This window comes from Ochlerotatus camptorhynchus, unplaced genomic scaffold (genome assembly GCF_037179485.1).
Source record: "Ochlerotatus camptorhynchus isolate MF236.1 unplaced genomic scaffold, CSIRO-AGI_Acam_v1.1 ptg000159l, whole genome shotgun sequence".
Taxonomy (NCBI): Eukaryota; Metazoa; Arthropoda; class Insecta; order Diptera; family Culicidae; genus Ochlerotatus; species Ochlerotatus camptorhynchus.
In genome coordinates, this window is record NW_027040649.1 from 948,578 (window position 1) to 973,029 (window position 24,452).

The following is a 24,452-nucleotide window of genomic DNA, read 5'->3' on the forward strand; positions in this document are numbered from 1 at the left end:
TCGGGAAAGCTATTTAGGTCTCCTTCCCACACCATATTTCCCTCTCGCAGGGATGCAAAAGCATTCAACACTCAGAAATCTCGTTAAATATAATTTTAGGCAGACAATGGCATTTTCATGCTATACAAGGTAATTGAATTGAAGTAAATTGCATTTAAGCGTTAACAAATTCCAGCTGAGCTATTGTTCAGCCGCTGTGTACCTATTACGTGCCAAATGTACATATTTTCCTATCCTGCCCTACCGTGTGTAGGTAGGTACATAAGTCCTAATGGGGGGATAATAAAGCATAAACACCGCATGCTCATTGAGTGTAATAATTCATACCGGCCGAAGCGTCGCAACGTCGCTATAGCCATATGCCATTTTTATCGGTTGTCGACATTCGAAGGATATTTCAATATCGCGTCGCAAACAAGCACTGTGTTCATAGATCGCAATGAGCTACTCACTGAAGGTAACTAACTCCCTTGCTCGCATCCATCCCCTCAATACACGTTCGTCCGTTATCCTTCAAACCTAGCTACAGAAAGCATTAATAATCCCCAATGCCACTTTTCTCGCTTCCCGTTTCAGATTGCCCACCAGCAGCGCCAACACCAACGCCAGGACATTCAATTAGCCTGCTGTCGGCGTTTTTAAGTGGAATTAAACAAATCTACCAGAGTGAACTTCACTTCGTCGGAAACATTTTGGAACCCGGTGATGCTGCACCCTCTGCCCCTTGTTGACCTCCACGCCCGCACGAAGATGCGATAATGAAGTGTGAAATCGAAGTTCTGTTCCGTCGGTGCGAAGCGTTTGAGTTTGAAATAACGTAGATGAGTCCCATTGGGACCGATCGATTCAGAGGGCTGATATCAAAAGTGCAAGCTTAACTTAAACGTGAAGATTAGTGTTTTTTTTAGAAGAACGTTAACGATCCGATCTCAGCGCCTGGTGGATAAATATTTCCTTGGAAAAACGTTGAATATAATGAGCGCATGTAGAAGCACGAGGAAAAAGCAGGCGGTGGTGGTTCTCTGGCGAGCACTGGCTCTGTTGGGGGTGTGTGTGTGTTTGGTACGAGCCGTACCGTTGATCGGGAATGACTCCGTGCCACACATAGTGACCGAGATGGACATGGTTTCGCCGGAAATGGAGTCGGAGTTGTCGCAGGACGGCAACCATACCCTATTGCTGGAAGCGAACAACACCTTTCAGCACATACATGAACCAATAATGGCACAATCGAAGCGAGCGATGTGCAAATGCTGGAACTCGACTGATGAGTTTCTCGATGAACTACATTGTCGCTGCGAGGGCAGCTCCATAGTACGCGTTCCACAGAAGCTAACCGCCATGCACAAACTAACCCTGGAGAAGGTGGGCATCAAGCGATTACGGGAAAATGCCCTATCGGTGTACGCGGCCGATCTGCAGGACTTGTAAGTACATGTAGTGTAGGTGGGTGCCAGTGCACCTGTACGATAACGATGATGTGGAAAATTTGCATTCGGTGGGATTTGCTATTTCCCAGTGGAAACTGGTTCCTTCCGGGAAGCAAGGGCACTTTTTGCAGAGAGATAAATCCTATCAACTGACTTTTGCACTACTGCTGATTGTTACTGGCATACTGAACCTGAAGCACTAACAAGGGTGGTGATTGGCTTTCTCAAGGGTTTGAATTCTATGCCTGCCATTGGCGGTATTACTGGGGGACGTCAGGGAGGCTTGATTTGCCTGGGGTTGGCCGTCCGCACAATGTATGTTTGTTTTTTTTTTTCTCAATATAGTATGAAGTACTTTGGTTACTTGGTATTCAGTTCGAATTTTTATATAGTACTTGATAGGAGATGATTAACCCGATTCGTGCCTTCCTAAAATTGACCTTTGCTCGCTTTCTACTCTCTAAATACAATTTTCACACTGCCATACTCTAACGGAAATATCAATTCTTAACTTTCATTTCCTCATCTATCGTATAAAATGTTCACTTACACTTACATGTTTAAAGGGTGATACGGTCAAAATTTGGTCAAGGGAAAACGCGTGTAAATCGGTGAAATCGTTTATTTAAAAATCAAATTAAATTTCTTTTTCAAGTTCAATTAGTATAAAATTCAGGAAAAATATTCAGTTAGGCTTCCGCTTTTCCAAATCCGAATTGCCGGGCCTTACGCTTGACCTCTGCCATCAGATTTTGTACAGCCACCTTGTCCACCTTCTTCGCCGCAGAAAGCCAGTTTGCCTTGAACTGCTGCTCGCCCTTAGCAGTTTTTTTGGTCTTCTTTAGGTTCCGCTTGACAATAGCCCAGTATTTCTCAATTGGGCGGAGCTCTGGCGTGTTGGGAGGGTTCTTGTCCTTGGGAACCACCTGCACGTTGTTGGCGGCGTACCACTCCATGGCCTTTTTACCGTAATGGCAAGATGCCAAATCCGGCCAAAACAGTACGGAACAACCGTGTTTCTTCAGGAAAGGCAGCAGACGTTTATTCAAACACTCTTTCACGTAAATTTCTTGGTTGACAGTCCCGGAAGCTATGAAAATGCTGCTTTTTAATCCACAGGTACAGATGGCTTGCCAAACCAGATATTTCTTTGCGAACTTTGACAGTTTCATGTGCTTGAAAACATCTGCAACCTTTCCCCTTCCTTTTGCCGTATAAAACTCCTGTCCCGGAAGCTGCTTGTAGTCGGCTTTGACGTAGGTTTCGTCGTCCATTACCACGCAGTCAAACTTCGTCAGCATCGTCGTGTACAGCTTCCGGGATCGCGCTTTGGCCGTCGTATTTTGTTTATCATCGCGATTTGGAGTCACTACCTTCTTGTAAGTCGATAGTCCGGTTCGTTTTTTGGCTCGATGCACGGTTGTAGACGATACACCCAGCTTATTTGCGGCATCTCGGAGAGAGAGGTTAGGGTTTCGCTTGAAACTACCGGCAACTCTCTTTGTCGTCTCAGCGGCTTCCGGTTTTCGATTTCCCCCCGATCCAGACTTCCTGGCTGTCGACAAACGTTCCCCAAACACTTTAATTACATTTGTAACGGTTGATTTGGCAACTTTTAGCGATTTTGCCAACTTTGCGTGCGAGTAGCTCGGATTTTCGCGATGCGCGAGCAAAATTTTGATACGCTGCTCTTCTTGCTTGGACGGCATTTTGACAACTGAAGAGTGAATTCCAAAATCAAAATAGGAGCAACATTCTACACACACACACCTTCAAAATGAGGGGTGTTCAGGTTTTTTAAATGCAAAATTGAAAGAAATACGTCAAGTTGATATTGACCAAATTTTACTTACTATGCATTATTTCATTATTTCATTATTTCTATAATGTTTTAGTTTGGTTTTAATTTATTCTTTTGACATAGTGATGCTAATGACTTCACAGTGTAGATTATACAGTCGCATCGTTCGCATTTTTTGCGTAATTTGTTCTGTGTGATTTTTCTGAGAATAATTTTCGTGTTCTTAGATGCTGACAGGGTGTGTAGAAGTTTAATTTTGAAAGTATTTCGGATGATTCTATGCGATGTGAAATAATGTACTATGCGATACTATGCGATACTATGCGTTCCTCGTGTATGGCAATGTACGGATTCCATACTAGGTTACAGTTTTCCAGAATAGGTCTTACGTATGTAATATATAATAATTTGATAGTGTATGAGTCTTGAAAATCATAGCTGAACCTCTTAATGAAGCCCAACATACTATTTACTTTCGTTATGATTGTATTATAATGTTCTACAAAAGTTAGTTTGGAGTCTACGATCAAACCTAGGTCCCTTACAATTTTACATTTTTCTGGTTGCCTAAAGATATTTCAAAAAAAGCGTTTCTATTTTTCTGCTGAATACAATTGCGTTGCATTTTTTACATTGAGTTGGAGTAGACTTTTACTGCACCAAGTTTTGAAAAAGTTGATTTCATTCTGGAATTTTTCTGTGTCGCTAGAATTACTTATTTCCATGAAGAGCTTCATGACGTCTGCATATATAAGAACTTTTATTTTTTTAAGTATGTAGGAAATGTCGTTTACGTACAAAATAAAAAGAAGTGGGCCTAAATGAGAACTCTGGGGCATCCAAGAGGCGCCCTAAATAAGTTCTGAAAGTTTATTCTGAAAACAAACTATTTGTTTGCGTTGCGTTAAGTATGATTGGAGCCAATTCAGAAGTCCAGATTCCATTCCTGTTTTTTTGCAATTTAAAGAGTAATAATGGTATGTCGATTCGGTCAAATGCTTTACTGAAGTCAGTATAAAGAGCTTCCACGTGCTTGCGATTGTCCATTGCGTTAAGAATGAAGGTTACAAATTCAAGAAGATTAGAGGTAGCTGAACGACCTTTAAAAAAAGCCGTGCTGTTTGTTTGTAATTTGATTTCTTACTTGCTGAAAATTTTTGTCGTTTAAGATTGATTCAAAAAGTGTTGGGATGCAAGAGATAATGGCAATTGCACGATAATTACGGATGTCAGATTTCTTGCCTGATTTGAAAATAGACACAAAATGAGACGAGTTGCAAGTTTCAGAAAATTTCCCATTTTTCAGAGACATAACGTTTGCACTAAAAAAATGACTTTTTTCGGAAGGTGATAAAAAAAAGCTAACACAGATAATTTCTTTTGATAAATTTCCCATGGAAGGTAATTATTTAAGTTTAATTGGAAAAAAAAATTCTACGCCCTTGCGAGCGGCCTTCCGGCAGTTAACCGGAACTTTCGCCATGGCGTCTAGGCATGTTTTTGAGTTCTTTCTTCGTTTTATTCATCAATTCCTCCTCAGTTTTCGCGACAAAACTGTTGGAGTAAATCTTACGCTTCAGGTTGGCCCAGAAATTCTCGATGGGACGCAGCTGGAGGACGTTGGGCGGGTTCGCCGACTTGGGTACCACATCGCTTCATCTCCTCCAACGATCGCTTCGAGTAGTGGGCCGACGCCAGATCCGGCCAGAACACCGCGTCTTCGCCCTTATGGTATTTCTTGATGAACGACGCAACTTCCGGCAGGCATTTCGTACTTTCCCCGTTCACGGCCAGTCCGGAGCGAAAGAAGAGCGGCTTTGACATCCCCTTCTCGCTGATTGTCAGCCACAGCAGCACCTTCTTGGGGAACTTGGTGTGTGAAATGAACTTCACCTCGGCGCTCACTTGCTTCGTGGGGAAAGTAAAATACGAAGTCGTTGCCATCCAGGGTGAAATAGGTCTCGTCGTCCATCACCACCGCCACGTCGCGATTCGCCGGGAAAAACGAGTTGACCATCTTATTCAGCCGCTGCCGCTGCGTAATTGCCTGCAGCTCCGAAACCAGTGGACGTGACTTCCGCTTCCTGACATGTATGTTCATGTTCGCCAGGTACTTTTTCACTGTTTGGCCGGTTGCACCGACCTCCCGGCCAAGCGCACGCAGCGATGTAGCCACTTTTCCCTCGGTCTTTCTCTTCAAAATCCTTTGGAGCTTCTTGTCGCTCAGGGTCGTCGGCCGTCCGGAACCGGGCTTTCTTTCGATGCTCTGATTGTTATCTAATAGTGCCAAGATGTTTTAGATGCCGGAACGGACGTATCTGGCCGCAAGATGTCCGTTTTTGACGCGGTGGGGTACCGTTCTTTGAACGCGCACACTTCTGAACGGAGTTGCTTCACTGTTTTTGCCATCACGGTTAGAGTTCGACTTATAGAGTTGTCAAATTTTGTCTGCTGACTCATGGGTTACTATGATTGATGCTGCATGGTTAGTTTCGTCAGTGCAGGTGAAGGTAAACCCATGAAACATCGACAATTTTTGTCCATTTTTTTTTAAATGCAAACATTATTAAAAAGGCGTTCTAAAGGAAGGGTGAGTTGTTCTGAAAGATTCTTCAAGATTCAAGTGCAATTCCGTCAGGTCCTGGTCCTTTAGATGCGTCTAAATTTTTTAGTGCATTGAGGACTTCATGTTGACATATTTGATTGACAGATATGTTGTTGGAGAGCCCCTTGCTGCAAGCGCACCTGATGTTGCGGAAACCTTGCACCACGCATACACATACAACAGAGGGTCGGAAAGCGGCATGACAGGTAACGTCAACGGCTGTCAAAGGGTGAGTAGGATAAGGAAAAACAACAAAACATAAAGCACAATATCTTCAAAACAGAGTGTGCAGAGAAATCTAATTCTAAGTTACTACTAAAATTTAACTAAAATTAGTGTGTTAACCTAAAGGAGCTTACGATTAGTGTTTGCTGACGTAATACTTGGTAATTATATTGCATTGAATTATTGTTACTGAAATTAATGAAATATGTTACCGTCTATTTCGAGCCTAACCTAAACTTATCTGCTAAACTGCACAATCACGGTAAGGCAAATTCAGTTAAACTTATGCTAAACATTGATTATATGCTAATTGTAGACAGCGACTCCAGCGAAAATACACGATCCGACTAGACAGGGACTGAACGTAAGGGACTAAACGTAAATCAACTTTTCGGTCAACTTATTGTACGGACATACATTTACACCCACTTATGCAATAACCAACATAGAAATATGTTAAAATATGAATTCACACACACACACTACTGAATTATGTACAACTAACAGAATTCATGTACAACATTGTGCCCCACCAGGATAATTATAATCAACCGTTTAATAACACCCACATTCTGTGTTTCATTGCGGTGATTATTATTTTGGAAATAACCCTTGCAGTATCGTTGGTCCGAAAACCAACATCTTATAATTTTCGTTTATGTCGGAAATGTCGAGTCACGATGCAAATGATCTAATAATGACAATCATTGGACTAGGTACACAATCGCGCGTAATAAGTATTCACAATTGATAAAGAAAACTACTTGTGAATATGTTCAAAGGAAGATTGATCAGCATCAAAACAACAGCAAAGAGTTATGGAAAATTTTGAAATTTTTATTAAAACCTAGAAATTGCAAACCGCGGTCCATAACATTTAATGGCACATTAGAACAGTCAGAACAAGTAATTGCAGTTGAGTTTAATGATTATTTCGAAGACAGTGTTTCATTGATTAATCAATCTATTGAATTGGTCGATGAACCTGACGAAATAAAACAGCCAGTTAATAGTAGTTGTAGATTTGAAGTTTTTCACCCAATCACATTAGATGAACTTAGAGTTATTTGTTTTTCATTAGGAAAATCGGCTGGAGTAGATAATGTTAATGCTAGAGTTATTCAAGATTGCTTTCATGTCATTGGCCACATCTTGCTGGACCTTATTAATGAATCATTACAAACTGGACATGTGCCACAAATTTGGAAGGAATCCTTAGTGGTCCCTATTCAAAAAGTTGCTGGAACGATTAAAGCCGAAGAGTTTCATCCCATCAACATGCTGCACACATTATAGAAAATCTTAGAACTTGTTGTTAAAGGCCAGCTGTTGGAGTATTTGAATAGCAACTCTTTGTTGATACCAGAACAATCGGGATATCGGGAAGGTCATTCTTGTGAAACCGCATTGAATTTGGTATTAGCGAAATGGAAAAATAACTTGGAGTGTAAAGATACGATTGTTGCTGTTTTTTTTGGATCTTAAACGCGCTTTTGAAACAATTTCTAGGCCCTTATTATTAAGATCAATCAAGCGCTTTGGAATTACGAGTACTGCATATAAATGGTTTGAAAGCTATTTGTCTGACAGAACTCAACGGACTGTTTTTAATGATTCTGTTTCCAGTCCCGTGGGGAATAACCTTGGAGTGCCCCAGGAAAGTGTATTAGGGCCCCTGTTATTTATTATGTATATTAATTTATTCGATTTTGCGACATTAATCTTTTTGCAGATGATACTGTGTTATTCATTGCAGCAAAGGATTTAGATGATGCCGTTTTACACTTTGCGTTTTTGAAGATTTGCGTTCTCTGGTTGGTTGAAGTATAAGAGAACAAGCATAAATGACGTAGCATTTGAGTGGGAGGGTGGTGGTTTCAGAATGTGTTACCATGTGGCCATGTATTGGGTATAGAAAAATACGCCACAAGAGCTGGAGGAGGGGTCGTAAATTGATCAAAAATATGCAACGTCATTTATGGATGCTCCCTAAGAAGTTGGAATTGAATACAAGTAAAACTAAATTAATGGTAATTTCGCGGAATTGAGTAAATGAGAACGTCTCTGTTGTAATTGATGATGAGGCTATTGATCGCGTTCGGAAGATTAAATATCTTAGCATGAGTATTGATGACAAACTTAAGTTCAACTTCCAAAGTGTTTTTATGTGTTACTTCATACGCGAAGTTTGCGATTCCCCGAGTTGGTTGGAAATGCTAACATGAAGCTTTAGTGTGATAATTTATTAGCTAGAGAATGATCGCACACCTTTTGCCTGTAGATTTGAAGACATACTTCATCGTACATCGTACGGGTTAGGCAAAAGGTGTGCGTTTGACTTTGTACTGTCGCATTAATGGCCCTTCGCTCATTTTCAACTTCTATTCAATTTTCATACTGCCGTACTCTAACGGAACTATCCACCTACCCTCTTCTAAAGATCATTCTCTAGCTAATAAATCATCACACTAAAGCTTCATGTTAGCATTTCCAACCAACTCTTTTGGAAAATTTTGGTGGCCCTGAAGAGGGCCGATGGTAGTATAGGCTTAAAGCCTTTGGAAGATGATGAGGACGTGTAGGCAGCTGGATCAGCAAATCGGACCGGATAATCCCATATTCTTCGGTGCAATGATTGGGCACTTGCAAGAGTCTCGGCCCGCCTGCTACTGAATAAGGGTGGAACTGGTGTCTGCGACAGGTTGGAAGGCCGCAGCGAAGGAAACCTCAACCCTTCTACGACGAATGGGCACTTGGAAGAGTCTCGGCCTGGCTACTGCTGGACACGGGTTGACCCGGTGGTTGTAAAGGCGCAGTGAAGGATACCTCAACTTCGCTATAAGAAATGGACACTCAGAAGAGTCTCGGCCCGGTTGCTTCAGGATAAGAAGCTTGGTTGCATCCTCTAACACTGCTGCATTTCTTGCGGTCACCGTAGAAAATATTTGTCCTTTTGCGGTCACAATTGCAAACGATGTTAGTAAGTATTAAATATCATTGGAAACAAGTGGTTTTTAGCTTAACATTTCTGAACCATCGATCATATTTTGAGGTCAATCGAGTTACTCGGTGAATTGAACCAACTCTGAGTACCTCTGTCCTATCAACCTCTTTCTTGAAGATAAATTGGTAGCCCTGAAAAGGGCTGTTTGTATAAATTCAATCAGCGATTCAACCGGTTCAGATGTGGCAGGTGAGCAGATATGAGAGGCACCCTGAAGGTAACAAACAGTTTGCTACCATGTACCCGAATTTTCCGGTCCATGAATAGTTTGCTGTTTCTCCACTTTCTCTGGTGAGTTCGGCTGGTCTTCTGCTTCTGGTCGTACACAAAAGACTTTATTAGAGCAGCAATTTACTGCTTGCAGCTGAAGGAACCAGAAATGGTAAATGGGGAAATCATAGTTGTCATCTTCAAAATATTGAAGATAATAATGACGATGAAATGTGATTCACTTGAGGGATGCAAAGATACTTCAGGGAAAGCCAGTGATGCGATTCAATAAATAATACGGCACTAGACATCGAACGAAAAACTAGGTGCTAACAACACCACTAAATGGGAGGAGCTTCGGTCAGCTACTGTACGAAAGCAACAATTTAAGGTAATTCATCTGAAGTTCCTCCTCCTTTTACGGTTTTGTCGCTTGTCAATCGGACATGAAAAAACAATCATTTGTCGAAATTATGCGTTGTATAGAAACAGCCGGTAGAATATCAGTGTTCACCCAGCTAAAGCTCCTCCCCTTTTAAGTTTTTCTCGTTAAACTCCTTCTCACAACAAGTTGGTTAATCTTAGCCTTTAGCAGATAGACGCTTAACACTTTTTTTTTAAATTTATGAATAAAATTATTTCACGTCATGGTTCTTCTTTATGCCTGTTCAGATAAATTAGCAATTTTTTATTTCCTCTACTGCGTTAAATTAAACGAGTAGAAATAAGAAGGGATATAGGTTACGCGCTCGAATAATTGAAAATTCGATAAACATCTAATCAAATAACTGGAAAAATTGTAACGATTAATCGTTAATCGAATAATTGGACTTTTAGGCAGCTTTGGAAATTAGTGTAATTTCACGTTTTTTGGAGGTCCTTAAAAAAATATCGAATAGCAGAATTGCAACCAGCAAGTGTAACCCAAGAACCAAAAGCGGTGCGATGCTAGTTTTCATTGCTATGACGACGACTTAATTTAGCAGAGGGGTGAAAGTCAATTCTCATCATCGATTTCCTCTTTTGATGACCATGGCTTCACTAACCGAATTTTGTTTATCGATCGTCAATCGGTTTGGACGCGTCTTTTAATCGTTCCTAGCCACGTGCGTTCTGTGCTTTTCTTTCGCGGACGTTTTGTTCTCGCTGTATTAATTTCACGCGATAGCTGTTGGTTCCGTTCATTTCAATATGAATTGTGAAATTTGTTCATTTGACTCTTCCGTTGATTCGCTGATGTGGAAATGTAGTAATGAAATAAATCAACTGAACCAGCTCTCACTCGACAAGTTGCGGCAAGTTGTACCATGAGCTCTAAATTTGTGCTGGAACTCAATATTCTTGACGAGCTGAAGTCACTGTCAGCAAATATAGCCTCAACACGGAGCACTGCACCTTTGCCTTCGCCATCTGACTCGTGCCCCAGCTTGGAGGTGAAATTAAATAATAATAATAATAATAATAATAATAATAATAATAATAATAATAATAATAATAATAACAACAACAACAACAACAACAACAACAACAACAACAACAACAACAACAACAACAACAACAACAACAACAACAACAACAACAACAACAACAACAACAACAACAACAACAACAACAACAACAACAACAACAACAACAACAACAACAACAACAACAACAACAACAACAACAACAACAACAACAACAACAACAACAACAACAACAACAACAACAACAACAACAACAACAACAACAACAACAACAACAACAACAACAACAACAACAACAACAACAACAACAACAACAACAACAACAACAACAACAACAACAACAACAACAACAACAACAACAACAACAACAACAACAACAACAACAACAACAACAACAACAACAACAACAACAACAACAACAACAACAACAACAACAACAACAACAACAACAACAACAACAACAACAACAACAACAACAACAACAACAACAACAACAACAACAACAACAACAACAACAACAACAACAACAACAACAACAACAACAACAACAACAACAACAACAACAACAACAACAACAACAACAACAACAACAACAACAACAACAACAACAACAACAACAACAACAACAACAACAACAACAACAACAACAACAACAACAACAACAACAACAACAACAACAACAACAACAACAACAACAACAACAACAACAACAACAACAACAACAACAACAACAACAACAACAACAACAACAACAACAACAACAACAACAACAACAACAACAACAACAACAACAACAACAACAACAACAACAACAACAACAACAACAACAACAACAACAACAACAACAACAACAACAACAACAACAACAACAACAACAACAACAACAACAACAACAACAACAACAACAACAACAACAACAACAACAACAACAACAACAACAACAACAACAACAACAACAACAACAACAACAACAACAACAACAACAACAACAACAACAACAACAACAACAACAACAACAACAACAACAACAACAACAACAACAACAACAACAACAACAACAACAACAACAACAACAACAACAACAACAACAACAACAACAACAACAACAACAACAACAACAACAACAACAACAACAACAACAACAACAACAACAACAACAACAACAACAACAACAACAACAACAACAACAACAACAACAACAACAACAACAACAACAACAACAACAACAACAACAACAACATATCTAACAATTATCGAAACAACAACATTAACCTAATAGTTTCTAGTGATATAAATCGCAATAGCTCCAACCACACTAATTACCACAATAACTAAAGTAACGATCATAGTAATGTTCACTTCGTTGGTAAGATAAGAAACAACCTACTGCCACCTGATCGAGAGCTTTTTGCCTCAGCGAAAGATCGGTTTTCCAGGCCGCCGCCGGCTAACTATCGACCCACAATGCAATTCCACCGAAATCGTAAACCCCTACCCGGCGTGCGATGTATATCCACGTACCTTCCAAGTTTGGTTACAAGATTTCAACTCTGGAGAGCATTTTGTGCGGTTCTGAATACGGCGATGAGTGTGCAAAATGTTACGCAGTTGCATCCTCCCTATTCGCACACGCCCGAAGATCGGAGGCGAATGCCACTTCGACTTGTGTCGTCTACTATCGACTCTCTGATGACAGTGTTTGGGAAGCAACAATGCTACATCGACATGTTTACGCCAACACTATTCTCTGATGACTGTGTTGGGGAAGCAGCATATGCATGTTCGCAATTGGTGGATTTGTTAGTTATTTCGATGCTTTTGGACAATGCTAAACATTTACCACTTTACCAGTAGTTAAATCGAAGCGTAGAAATATTTCTGATCGATTGGTAACAAAATTATTGAAATTGGTCCAGGGGCAGCTGAGTTATCAACGTTCAAAATCTTTCATAATTTCGTTACATGTTCCATTTTCGGTTTTCACAAAGTGTACCCCCATATAGATATCACAGACGTAGTCCTACGTAAAAAAAGTAGAGTGTGTCTGCTAAAGATGACTTCTAAAAGTATTTACCTACCTGAGTACCTAATAGGCGACGACTCGTTGAATTCAAATCTGCGCCGGACCAAGTAAACGTCTCCATTGGTCTCGGTCCTGAGCCAATCGCTTCCAGTCGCCTTGGACGTTCAAGGACCTAATGTCCTCCTCAACTGCACAAAGCCAACGCGTGCGTGGCCTACCCCGAAGCCGACGTCCTCTTCCTGGTTCCCTGCTGAATATTGACTTCGCTTGACACTCTTCCGGCATTCGTGCCACATGCCCAGCCCACTGTAGCCTGCCGTGTTTTATAAGCTTCACAATATCCATGCCGTTATATACTTGGTACAACTCGTGATTCATGCGACGCCGCCAGATGCCATTTTCCAGTTTACCGCCGAGTATTGTTCGCAACACTTTACGCTCGAAGACACCGAAAGCTCTCCGAACGGCCTCTTTCAATGCCCACGATTCGTGGCCATAAAGGGCTACCGGCAGAATCAACGTCTTGTACAGCGCGAATTTCGTTTTCGTACGCAAGCTGCGGGACTTCAGCTGGCTACGCAACCCGTAGAAAACCCTGTTCGCGGCTGCAATACGCCTTTTCACCTCGCGGGTAGCATCATTATCGCACGTCACTAAAGTACCAAGATAAACAAATTCGTCCACAACTTCAAATTTTTCGCCATCTAGCACCACTTCACTACCAACACCACTATTGTTCCCACGCTTTCTACCGGCGACCATGTACTTCGTTTTGGTAGAATTTATCGTGAGACCAATCCTCGCTGTCTCCCTGTCTCCCGAACGCCTCTTCCACTGCTCTACGGTCGAATCCGATAATGTCGATGTCGTCCGCAAAACCAAGGAGCATGTGCGACTTTGCGATGATGGTACCGTTCCTCTGCACGCCAGCTCTCCTAATCGCTCCTTCGAGGGTGATGTTGAATAGCAAGTTCGAAAGAGCATCTCCCTGCTTCAACCCATCTAATGTCACGAACGAGGCCGAAATCTCGTCTGCAACCCGTACACATGATTTTGAACCATCCAGCGTTGCACGAATCAGCCTAATTAGTTTCGTCCGAAAACCATTTTCTTGCATTATCTGCCATAGCTCGTTTCTCTTCACTGAATCGTACGCTGCCTTGAAATCTATGAGCAGATGATGAGTCTGCAAGTTGTATTCCCGGAACTTCTCAAGGGTTTGACGCAGGGTAAACATTTGATCCGTCGTTGATCGACCCTCACGAAAACCAGCCTGGTATTCGCCGACGAAGGATTCCTCAAGCGGTCTCAATCTGTTGAACACACTCCAGTCTGGGTCCCTTTTTGTATAGGGGATAAACGAGACCATCCAACCAACTATCGGCCAATTCTTCCTCCTCCCATATCTTGAGCAGTATACGGTGGATCATCTGGTGCAGCTGCTCACTTCCGTGTTTGAGAGGTTCGGCCGGGAGCTCGTCATTCCCCGCAGCCTTAGTGTTTTTCAGCTCTCGTATCGCCTTTTTTCAACTCTTCTAGCGTTGGTGGTTCCACAGCTTGACCATCGTCGTCGATGTGTGTTCTTTTTGTAGATGCTCTCTCGTTCTCTCCGTTCAGAAACGTCTCGAAGTACTCCTTCTACCTGGCAGCCACCATCGTTTTATCTGTCAGCAGATTACCTTCACGGTCATAGCACATGGCGGGAGACGGCGCTGACAGTTGCGTAAAACCTTCGCAAATCATTCTGCTCCATACTTTCTTGCGCCTCAGCAATAACGCGTTCCTCGTACTGCCTTTTTTTCCTGCGATGGGTTCGTTTCTCGGCTGACCTTGCTACCCTGTACCGCTCTCTGTTCTGACGGGTACCAGACACCAACATCCGGCTTCTGGCGACGTTCTTCTCCTCTGTCACTCGCTGGCACTCCTCGTCAAACTACCCGTTCCGGGGGCGCCTCTGAGCTGTACCTATCACCTCTCGTGCTGTTGTGCTCACCGCTCCGTGGACAGCTTCCCACAGATTGTTGAGATTCTCGTTCGCCTCATTCAGCTTCTGGTGGTACTCTGCAGCAACACCATCTACTGTCAAACGCTGGATGTTGAAACGCATCGATCTCCGGTTTCTCGAACTCGTAACGGTCGATAGACGCGCTCGAATTTTCGCGACAAGGAGGTAGTGATCCGAGTCGATATTAGGACCCCTGAAGGTCCTGACATCTACGACATCCGAGAAATGCCGACCATCCACCAACACGTGGTCGATCTGGGAGCAAGTTTCGCCATTAGAGTGTCTCCAGGTGTGCTTTCGGATATCCTTGCGTGCAAAGTGGGTGCTACTGATGGTCATATCACGAGCAGCAGCGAAGTTTATCAGCTTCAGGCCATTATCATTCGTTGCAGAGTGAAGGCTCTCTGTTCCAATGATTGGGCGAAAGAATTTACCTTTCCAAAGGTATCGTTGGATTTGATAAAGAGTCACAAATCAAGACCAACAATTGAAATGGCCTTAACTCCATTTTGTAAACAAACCTTGTAAGGCCATTTTCTCGCGAACCGAAGTCCGCAAAGGCAAACCAACATAATGAACAGGTAGGGGAAATTTTCCTCTACCCGATTGTGGTTTAGGTTTACGAATGAAGGTTTCGGTTCGCGAGAAAATGGCCTTACAAGGTTTGTTTACAAAATGGAGTTAAGGCCATTTCAATTGTTGGTCTTGAAATTAGTTATATTTTGTTTGAAATCTAATACTGCTTCTTGATTCCAAATTCGTCGTACGAGTTTCAATTTCGTCCAAACATATTGAAACATCATTGGATTTATGCTTCGGCAAATGGATGCAGGTGGAAAAAATGGACTCGCTAGGGGTGTTTCTTTTGTTTTTTGTGAAAAATGACTGTAAATGACTGTTAAAATTATGCGTTTTTATAGACTTGTAAGCCCCAAGCTCCACCATTGCGAAGTAAGTGTTTGAACAGTGTTGGAAAAATATAAAAAATTAAATCTCACAAAATGCCTAAGACAACGCTTGTTTTTCGTAGATGATATTATGGATATTCGTGGATGATATTACAAACTACAATATTGTAGCAACGAATATCAAGCTAACAAAACTCACCAGCTGCAATTCTAACTAGACCGTGCTGAGTTTGAGTTTCATTATTTTTTCTTTACATCCGAATATATAAGCGACCCGAAGCTACCGCCACTGTTGGCAGCAGAAGCGTCGTGTCTGCCATCGGTGAAAAGTAAAGAGAGAAAGCAAACTATACTTTCTCTTTCCAAGAATACGATGTGCAAAGGAATCATTGTTGTGTCGAGTCAACTCTCAGCTGCATTTTCATATGGTAGTAGAATCCAAGTGAAATTTATGCGTCACTAGTGGCGGGAAATAGTACTAGTCGATGGTGATAAATTTATGGCAGCCGGTTTAAATTCCAGAGTTTGTGTGATAAATTATTGAAAAAAGAGTTCAAAATGGTGAGATACGAGCATTACTATGGATGATACATGTATGAAAGGTGTCGAATAATGTAATGTTATGTTAATTTTCATTGCAATGTCATTGAAAGATAATGAAAATGCGTTTTTTGATGCACCGATATTATGTAGGTTATGTTTTGTATGATTGAAATCGATGTCCAAGTCAGTCTGCTGGATATACTGGATGATGTTGGGGACTCTGTGCTAGCGGATTTAGAGACCTAGCATATTGTGTGCCTGGGCTACACCAGTAGATCAGCAGCAAAGCAAGAATTGAGGGGAATGGATTTGTTCTGCAAAGTTCCCATCCCGGGGAGCGGCCACATGAAATTAATCTCAAATTACCCCCCCGACAACAAACTTTGGAACTTATATTCTTCTGATCCGTAAACATTGGCAGCCTTTCTCCACTGCACGAATTTGCTGCTCCCCGAATTCGGAACTCGAAATAGTTGAAATTTGTTCTCGTTGCATCCCGGGATAATGCATCGATCCTGCAACAACAATGAGAATGTTAAGCGGTGGAGCTTGTGTTTACATTGTCTAAAAATTTAACTATTTTCCTGATTGCAAGCAGTGATATCATTGTAGTCATTTGTCACTTTGAAGAAGGACACTTTTCCTACAATTCTACAAGCTTTTTGACCACCAAGAACGCACCAAGACAAGACAAATTTTCAATTTAAAAAGTGAAAATTCTGATGTGAGTCACGTTTGACAGATGTTTACATTTTTATCACCGCTACGACAACAGCGCCACGGGTGGCCGGTAATTGGTTGGATTTTACTATAGTCTCGCAATATCAAATGAACTTGTAAATTCAATATCAAGCATCCAGGCGAGTAAGAGAGGTGCCACAGTCGGAAGAAGTGTTAGTTTGTTTACTTAAATGAACTATGCCCATTTTGCTATGGCAAGTTTGCTATAAGAAATGCTCCTCGTGTTTATTAGCGAAATTCACATCAAAGATTGATTAATTGCGTAGGAAATCAATTTGGCACGGTATTTGTGACCAGCATACATCTTCCGGTCGTATGAAACAAGTCAAAAACTGTCCAAATCCGCCCATAAATTTTGTTTGTTTTGAATTTCTGTATTGCAAAATAGTGAACTTTTCGTGAACATTAACGGCAAAGAACTCACCAACGCTGGGAGACCGTGAGCTCTTGCCCACCTGTCATAAAACCATCTCGGTGTTTGACACTAAGACCAGTCAATTTCGCTTTCAGAGAGTCACAATCAATGGTATTACGATTCATGAGCGTTCACTCAGAGTGAGCGATCACAAATCAGAAAATCGCTGATTGTGACCCTCTGAAAGTGAAAATGACAGGTCGTTTTTTGCAATACAGATACTTCACAACTTCTTCTTGTAAATTACTAGTTCAAAATATCATCATATCATCTAATGATTTCATAATTTCGAAAACCATTGCTTATATCCAAGCGAGTAGGAATAACGATGAGTCCTTATGTAGCTTTCCCGAATGGTTTGTCATTTGCAATCATCCAAAGATAGGGGAAATGGATGTAATGTCGGCCTAAATGCCCCTAGTTTGGGCCCATATATAAATTCAGTAATCGACTAAATTTTCAATAGCGACCATAAATATCCAGTCCCAATGACGCGTTCATCTAGATAAAATTGATAAATAGCAGATTTATAGCGATGGGCCCAATCTTAGATCCATAGGCCAACATTAGAGCCATTTCCCCTACATGTTGTTTTGCTCGTCATGAAGCCATCTCTGTATCGTGACTAAATGTCGTTATGCCTTTGAATGTGTGACCTTTGCTTCACCTGACTTATCCAAATAGGCCAAAAAAGGCAGAGACGGGGTGACATCTATCCAATCAAGTTTCCCGTTCGCGCGATCCCTTGACTGGACGCGTTCCTGGAAGGAGCAAGGATTTCCTTTGTTGCGAACCGTTTTCCACATCACCGGTGAAAAGCTGTCAGATTCATTGATAATATGTTTTTCTCTTCATGCATTGTAGATTTTTCATTTATCTTAAGGAATTTCATCACATCGAAGGACGAGCGTTCGCCAGGTTGAGGAATCTACGGACCCTGTACATAGCACATGCCCCCAAGCTGCAGTTCCTGGAGTCGAACGTTTTTGAGGGCATTTCCACCAAACTGAAGTCATTGTGAGTATTAATTGTTTTCAATTTGGCAGAAAGTTGTTTCGTTCTGTCCTCTACAGTGTTCAACAGTTTTGCGACAAATTGTTGCATATTGTATCACCGTTAGTTAGACCTAAGCGTTTATAAACGAACCACCTACCATTCAGCCAATGGACAGCAAGACGTGCAGATTTGCAATAATGCCAATGGTGGGTGGTTTTCATTCGAATAAGAAAATCCCTATGGGAGCGTCCATTAAATGTGATACGGGAAAATGATGAAAAATCAACCTCCTCATGGCATGTGTTTCCCAAACCTAATACATTGTATGCTACTGCTTTAAATATTCCTTAGAGCAATGAATGGATGTTCCCATTGTCCCCTTGTAAAAAGTATAATGAAGATATCAATATCCCCTGGCTGCTGTAGATGCTTCTGATGCAGTCACCTGTTGGAAAAATTTAATTAATTACGACTGTGAAACCTCATTCGAAGAAGTGGAAATGATTCTCTGGCAAAGAAGTACGTGATGTTGTAGAAATCAAATTAATTCCAAGATTAACAGCAAGAGCTTTTCAGCAAATCCAAGCAACATTCCTTATGCCACGTGGTTGTGGTTTAAGTCCCACCCTCCCCCTGTGTGGACCATTATCCCTACAAATATTTAATAAAAAAAAATTGTATGGACCGTGGACACATGCCGAACCCTCCAAATTTTCAAACGGTGTTAAGGTGATTCCTTGTAGAGTGCACAAATGGCCGCCACGTAGGCTATACATGCACTTCCACTTCGAATTTTCAATTACGCGATTCTCGGAAATCGGTGCCCCATTTCACTTGAAATTGCTACTTCATTTATGCTACAGTGCAGGAAACGAGAAGTAACAATTTGAATGTTGCACGTGTCGTGGAAGCTGAAATTTGTGCACTTAAAGTTTCGAAGTTGTTCCGGGAATAAGGATGTCACAGCGATTCACCTTAATGCGGTAACTTTCATCCCATAAACTTCTCGTTTCAAGTTGCTTGATTTAATCAGAGCAATTCGAGTTGCGGAAGCCTTCCATGAAAAAATAAAATGTATGAATTTTTGATGGCACTTATCATTCAACATTCCCATATTTTTTGTATGCGTATTACGGAATCGGATAGTCAGCTATTTGAATGAGAGTAAGCATGAAGCTATCTTTCTCCCGCGCCCTACATTTTCTTCTTTCTTCGGTTTCCCTATCATCACAGCATTGTTGCTGTGTCAACCAACCCCTTCAATGAGATCCAGTTCTTGAAACTGCCGAAAACATCTGCAGAGCTGCTGCTCCAAAACATGTTTAAGCTCCAACCATGTAGCATTTAATGCGGCAAGGTGGAATCAAATTTAATGCCCTCAAAACCATTCGTAATTTCCTGCAATTAAAAATTGATTTAGTGGTTTTCGAATTGACGAGCACAATCTACGAGAATCATGCTTTTATAACGTTATCAAGAAATCTGTCTCTATTTGCCGCGGCACGAAATATACCAAACTTAATCGTAGAGGAAAAGCAGGAGCTGTTAAATCAGTACCAGAGCACCAGAGAAATTTGGCTTCACTCGAGTTGTTCGCTGATGAACGGCGTTGCAGTCCTGTGCTGTTGTTAACTGACATAATACCAAGCCATCGAAGCTTCCTCAAAGTAACAAGGCTGCAAAATGCGTGTCGATTCATAGTTGACATGGCTGGTTCTCAGCAATGAGATGACCAATCGTTATGATTCAGCCACAAATCGAAAGATATGGCTATCTTATTTTATTTTGAATAGATAAAAACCCAATTGGACCTGTAGTTGGGCAGCCGGAACGGAAAAACCCGGAAAGTTCCGAGCAAATAGCGTGTCGATTCATGTTGACTTGGCTGGTTCTCAGCAATTTGGTTACCACATTTTAAAATTGAGCCCCTACATGAAAAGTATGACTATCTAATTTCAAACGGAACAGACAAGGAACCGATTGAAGTTTTGGGTGGCCAATCGGTCCTGAAAGTAGACCTAGAGATCCGTGATTTTTTCCTAAATTGCATACAATCATGAGCATAGAAGAAATATACCATCATCATATCGATTTTGCAACCAAGTGGCCAGAAAACGGTCCTATGGATATCCGGAATCACCGAGAAATTAGTTAAATCCTGAAAGTAGACCTGGAGATACGCGATTTTTTCTAACTTACATATAATCATTAGCAAAGAGGAAATATGACATCAACATATAGTTTTGCTACCGGGTGGCCAGAATACGGTCCTCTGGATATCCGAAATCACCTTGAAAATGGTCAATTCTTAAACGTAGACCTAGAGATCCGTGATTTCTTAGAATATGTGAAGAACCCATAGTTGAGAAGATATATCTCAGTGCCATATTGATTTGGTCCCCCGGTGGCCATTAAACGCCCTTCTGGGTATCCAGATTCACCAGGAAAATGGTCAATTCTTTAAAGAAGTCCTAAGTCCTAATTTGCGAGTTTTTCTAAATTGCATACAATTATGAGCATAGATGAAATATGCTTTCACCATATCGATTTTATCACCGAGTGGTCTCTGGATATCCAGAATATCTAAGAAAACGGTCAATTCCTGAAAGTAGACCTAGAGATCCGCGATTTTTTCTTAACTGCATACAATCATGAGCAAAAAGAAAATATGCCATAACCATATCGATTCTGCTAATGTATAGCTAGAAGGTAGTCTTGTGTATATCCAGATTTACCGGGAAAATGGTAAATTCCTGAAAGTAGACCTAGAGATCCGCGTTTTTAAGGAATTGTGAAGAACCCTTAGTTGAGAAGATACATCTCAGTGGCATATTGATTTGCTCCCCCAGTGGTTATTGAACACCTTTCTGGATATCCGGATTCATCGGGAAAGTATACATATCCTAGAGATTCGCGATTTTTTTTTCTAAAATGCATACACTCTTGAGTATAGAGGACATATATCACCACCATAGAGATTCTGCACTGGGTCGCCAGGAAACGATTCTCAAGATATCTGAAATCACCGGAAAAGTAGTCATTTTCTGGAAGTGGATCTAGAGCTCTGCGATTTTTTTTAGACAATGCATAAAACCCTTAGTTGAACAAATATATCCTTAACGTGCGCTTCTGGATATCCAGTTTCACCGGCGAAATGGTCAATTACTTAATGTTATCCTAGTGATTCGCAATCTTGAGCATAGCACCATATTTGAACTTTGTACGCTGATGGTCATTTCCCATGTAAAATCATGCGCTAAATCCAAAAATGTAGTCCAAACAAATCTCAGTAGGATAGTTTTTGAGATATAGCTAAAATTTCCGATTATAATAAAGTTCTTTTAATTATTTTAACGTCAAACTAAAGGTGATTAAATTTTCTTTTGATTATCTGAACACCATTTTTCAGTGATTCATCTATATTCAATATAGCAAGATCGATGTGCAGAGCAAATGGTGTTTCCGCAAGTGTTACATTTTACTCGACATTGTGATGAGTTTTCCGAACAGAAATAGCATAAGTCATCTGACTTGACGGTTCTTCGTCTTAAGTTTTCTCCTTCACAATTGATGCATATTTCCTCTGAGCTCATGATTGTATGCAATTTAAGAAAAAAGTCGTGAACTCTAGGACCATTTTTAGGAATTGGTCCAAAAGGGCACTTTATGGTCATGGTCTACTGTCAGGAATTGACCATTTTTCCGGTGTTTCCGGATATTCAGAGGATCATTTTCTGGCCATTTGGTTACAGAATCGATTAGGTGATGGTATATTTCCTCTATACAGAAGATTTTATGCAGTGTAGAAAAAATCATGGATCTCTGGGACTACTTTTAGGAAATAACCAATTTACCGGTGAATCCGGATATCCAGACGGGCGTTTGTAGCCTCCGGGGGATCGAATCAATATGGAGTTTTACATTTTTTAAAAAATCACGAATCTTTATGTCTACTTTCAGGAATTGACCTTGATTCCAGTAATTCTAGATATCCAGAAGACCGTTTTCTAGCTACCCGATAGCAGAATCGATGTAGTGATGGTATATTTCCTTTATACTCATGCTTGTATGCAATATAAAAAAAAAATCACGTCTAGGTCAACTTTTAAGAATTGACTTTTTTCCTGGTGCTTAAAAATATCCAGAGGACCGTATTTTGGCCACACAGTAGCAGAATCGTTTTATTAATGACAAATTTCTTCTATGCTCATGATTGTATTTTTTTTTTAAATGCGTTTATTTTTCCAGGCTCATTTGCCGTAGCTTTGCGGAGCCGATATTCATTGTTTGGATGACAAAATTTCTTAAAACTAACGTTAGTAAAGCGGGGGTCGATATCGTGATAGCCACTACCACAAGCGCACAAATTGCTGCCTGCGAGCCCGATTCGGAAGAAATGCGAGTCTAACGAGTAGTGATTGGACATGAGCCTTGATATTACACGTATAAAGTCACGGCTCATGTCCAATCCTTTGAACCATGGCTTGTTCGACACCTGTGGGAGAATAGAATGTAACCATCTTCCCAGATCACTCTCATTCCATTTTTGTTGCCAGTTGGTGAGGACGTGCTGACGGGTAACTGAGAAAAATTCCGCAAAGGCAATTTGTCGATCAAAAATATCGCCTTCCATAGCACCCACCTTAGCTAGCGAGTCCGCTTTCTCATTACCCGGAATTGAGCAATGAGATGGGACCCAAGCTAAGGGGATAGTATAGGAGCAGTTAGATAAAGAACTCTATTTAGCTCGGATTTCGGTCAGGAAATACGAGGAGTGCTTCATCGGCCTCATTGATCGAATAGCCTCCAACGAGCTAAGGCTATCAGTAAAAATAAAATAGTGATCAGCTGGTAGTGAGGCAATTTGCTCTACTGCGTAGAATATGGCTGCTAGTTCCGCAACGTATACGGAACAGGGTTTTTGCAGTTGGTATGAGGCGCTATGAAATTCGTTGAATACTCCAAATCCAGTGGAAGCGTTTATAGTTGACCCATCTGTGAAAAAACTCTTATTGTTACTAACATGGTGGTACTTGTTTGCAAAAATTAGGGGAACAACCATCGACCGATGGTGATCTGGTATTCCACGGATTCCTTGCAACATAGTCAGATCAAAATTTACAGAGGAACTATAAAAGTCTTGGAGGCAAACACGAGAGGAATTGAATGAAGAAGGGCCAATCTCCAGCGTCATGTACTCGTAAAAGAGACTCATGAATCTTGTTTGAGGATTTCTGTCGAGCAGCTTCTCAAAGTTTTCTATTACCAATGGGTTCATTACTTCACAACGGATAAGAAACCGGAAGGACAGTTCCGCGAAACGATCTGTCAGTGGGAGAACACCCGCGAGTACTTCGAGGCTCATCGTATGCGTCGAGTGCATACAGCCAAGCGCGATTCGAAGGCAACGGTATTGAACTCGTTGCAGCTTCAAGATATGTGTTTTCGCCGCGGATTGAAAACAGAAGCTACCGTACTCTAGGACCGACAAGATGGTTGTTCGATACAACCTGATCAGATCTTCCGGGTGTGCTCCCCACCAAGTTCCAGTAATTGTACGAAGAAAATTGATTCTTTGTTGGCATTTTTGTTTCACATACGCAATATGTTTTCCCCATGTGCTTTTGGAATCGAACCAGACACCTAAATACTTGAAAGATATACTTTGAGTGATTGTTCTACCCTTTAGTTGAAGCTGTAACTGTGCTTCCTAGAAAAAACAACCAAATCAGTTTTCTCCGGAGAGAATTCGATACCCAGCTTCATAGCCCAAGTAGACAAATTGTCTAAGGTATCTTCCAATGGTCCTTGCAGGTCTGGTGCACTTGGCCCTATAACGGACACAACCCCGTCATCTGCAAGCTGCCTTAGCGAGCAATTTTCATCAAGACAACCATCAATGTCTTTTACATAAAAAATATAAAGAAGGGGGCTTAAACATGAACCCTGGGGGAGACCCATGTAACTAATTCGCGAAGTTGTCGAGTTTCCATGAGAAAAGCTCATATATTTCTCAGACAACAAGTTGCTCAAATAGTTGTTCATAATTGGTGAAAGCCCACTATCGTGGAGTTTATCCG

General features: G+C 41.1%; 1 pseudogene; it reads left to right on the forward strand.

The window, feature by feature from the left end:
* Nucleotides 1-620: 620 nt before the first annotated feature.
* The window catches only part of LOC135701405 (lutropin-choriogonadotropic hormone receptor-like), a 65,199-nt pseudogene continuing 41,367 nt past the window's right edge, over nt 621-24,452 (forward strand).